Source organism: Schistocerca piceifrons, unplaced genomic scaffold (assembly GCF_021461385.2).
Source record: "Schistocerca piceifrons isolate TAMUIC-IGC-003096 unplaced genomic scaffold, iqSchPice1.1 HiC_scaffold_961, whole genome shotgun sequence".
In the NCBI taxonomy this organism is placed as follows: Eukaryota; Metazoa; Arthropoda; class Insecta; order Orthoptera; family Acrididae; genus Schistocerca; species Schistocerca piceifrons.
Genome location: NW_025729236.1, coordinates 215,001 through 217,500, shown reverse-complemented (window position 1 = coordinate 217,500; position 2,500 = coordinate 215,001). Strand labels below are relative to the sequence as shown.

The window sequence follows — 2,500 nt, the reverse complement described above, 5'->3', positions numbered from 1 at the left end:
ACGGCGGCCCGGATGGTAACGTCGGCCGACTTCAATGCACCCACCCGGGTGCGGCTGAGGGCCAGCCCGTGGTACAGGCCAGGGAGAAGTACGTTGGTGAGAGCGTGGAGGCGCTGTTGCGGCTTCAGCGGAGCTCGGGAGATGACGTCAAGCTGCTCCACCAGGTGGCTACGTGGATTGAAGACACAGCGACCCGCCGTAGAGAATTGCAGCCCCAGGTACCGGAAGGTTTCACCCACACGCAGGGCAGGCATGGTGGTATTGCCTGCTGTGAAGGTGACATTGCTGTCCACCTTCACCTTCTTCTCGCGCCCTGACGCGACTAAGGCGAGGGTGAAACACTTCCGGGCGTTGATCTGCAGCCCCAGGTGGGCGAGGGCTGCGGTAGCTGCGTCGATGAGGGACTGCAAGCCCCTCGGGGTCGCTGCAAACAGCAAGACGTCATCTGCAAAGGCCGCAGCGTTGACTCTGCGACCGAGGATCCGAGCTCCGATGTGGGAGGGCAGTCATAGTTACTCCCGCCGTTTACCCGCGCTTGCTTGAATTTCTTCACGTTGACATTCAGAGCACTGGGCAGAAATCACATTGCGTCAACACCCGCTAGGGCCATCGCAATGCTTTGTTTTAATTAGACAGTCGGATTCCCCCAGTCCGTGCCAGTTCTGAGTTGATCGTTGAATGGCGGCCGAAGAGAATCCGCGCACCCGCGCGCCCCCGGAGGAGCACGCTAAGGCGGACGCGGCCTCGCAGCAAGGAAGATCCGTGGGAGGCCAAGGCACGGGACCGAGCTCGGATCCTGCACGCAGGTTGAAGCACCGGGGCGCGAACGCCGCGCAGGCGCGCGCATCCTGCACCGCCGGCCAGCACGAGGCCGACCAACGGCGAGAGCAGACCACGCCCGCGCTAAACGCCCGCACTTACCGGCACCCCTACGGCACTCACCTCGCCCAGGCCCGGCACGTTAGCGCTGACCCACTTCCCGACCAAGCCCGACACGCCCCGATCCTCAGAGCCAATCCTTATCCCGAAGTTACGGATCCAATTTGCCGACTTCCCTTACCTACATTATTCTATCGACTAGAGGCTCTTCACCTTGGAGACCTGCTGCGGATATGGGTACGAACCGGCGCGACACCTCCACGTGGCCCTCTCCCGGATTTTCAAGGTCCGAGGGGAAGATCGGGACACCGCCGCAACTGCGGTGCTCTTCGCGTTCCAAACCCTATCTCCCTGCTAGAGGATTCCAGGGAACTCGAACGCTCATGCAGAAAAGAAAACTCTTCCCCGATCTCCCGACGGCGTCTCCGGGTCCTTTTGGGTTACCCCGACGAGCATCTCTAAAAGAGGGGCCCGACTTGTATCGGTTCCGCTGCCGGGTTCCGGAATAGGAACCGGATTCCCTTTCGCCCAACGGGGGCCAGCACAAAGCGCATCATGCTATGACGGCCCCCATCAACATCGGATTTCTCCTAGGGCTTAGGATCGACTGACTCGTGTGCAACGGCTGTTCACACGAAACCCTTCTCCGCGTCAGCCCTCCAGGGCCTCGCTGGAGTATTTGCTACTACCACCAAGATCTGCACCGACGGCGGCTCCAGGCAGGCTCACGCCCAGACCCTTCTGCGCCCACCGCCGCGACCCTCCTACTCGTCAGGGCTTCGCGGCCGGCCGCAAGGACCGGCCATGACTGCCAGACTGACGGCCGAGTATAGGCACGACGCTTCAGCGCCATCCATTTTCAGGGCTAGTTGCTTCGGCAGGTGAGTTGTTACACACTCCTTAGCGGATTCCGACTTCCATGGCCACCGTCCTGCTGTCTTAAGCAACCAACGCCTTTCATGGTTTCCCATGAGCGTCGATTCGGGCGCCTTAACTCGGCGTTTGGTTCATCCCACAGCGCCAGTTCTGCTTACCAAAAGTGGCCCACTTGGCACTCCGATCCGAGTCGTTTGCTCGCGGCTTCAGCATATCAAGCAAGCCGGAGATCTCACCCATTTAAAGTTTGAGAATAGGTTGAGGTCGTTTCGGCCCCAAGGCCTCTAATCATTCGCTTTACCGGATGAGACTCGTACGAGCACCAGCTATCCTGAGGGAAACTTCGGAGGGAACCAGCTACTAGATGGTTCGATTAGTCTTTCGCCCCTATACCCAGCTCCGACGATCGATTTGCACGTCAGAATCGCTACGGACCTCCATCAGGGTTTCCCCTGACTTCGTCCTGGCCAGGCATAGTTCACCATCTTTCGGGTCCCAACGTGTACGCTCTAGGTGCGCCTCACCTCGCAATGAGGACGAGACGCCCCGGGAGTGCGGAGGCCGCCGCCCCGTGAAGGGCGGGGAAGCCCCATCCTCCCTCGGCCCGCGCAAGGCGAGACCTTCACTTTCATTACGCCTTTAGGTTTCGTACAGCCCAATGACTCGCGCACATGTTAGACTCCTTGGTCCGTGTTTCAAGACGGGTCGTGAAATTGTCCAAAGCTGAAGCGCCGCTGACGGGAGC

General features: G+C 60.2%; 1 non-coding gene across 1 annotated transcript in view; it reads right to left on the bottom strand.

The window, feature by feature from the left end:
• Positions 1-2,500, bottom strand: part of LOC124774419 — a 6,650-nt gene that overhangs the window by 3,270 nt on the left and 880 nt on the right. Inside the window, exon 1 of the ribosomal RNA XR_007015295.1 lies at positions 1-2,500. This exon is cut by the window's left edge and continues 3,270 nt beyond it; it is cut by the window's right edge and continues 880 nt beyond it. This is a non-coding gene — a ribosomal RNA (large subunit ribosomal RNA).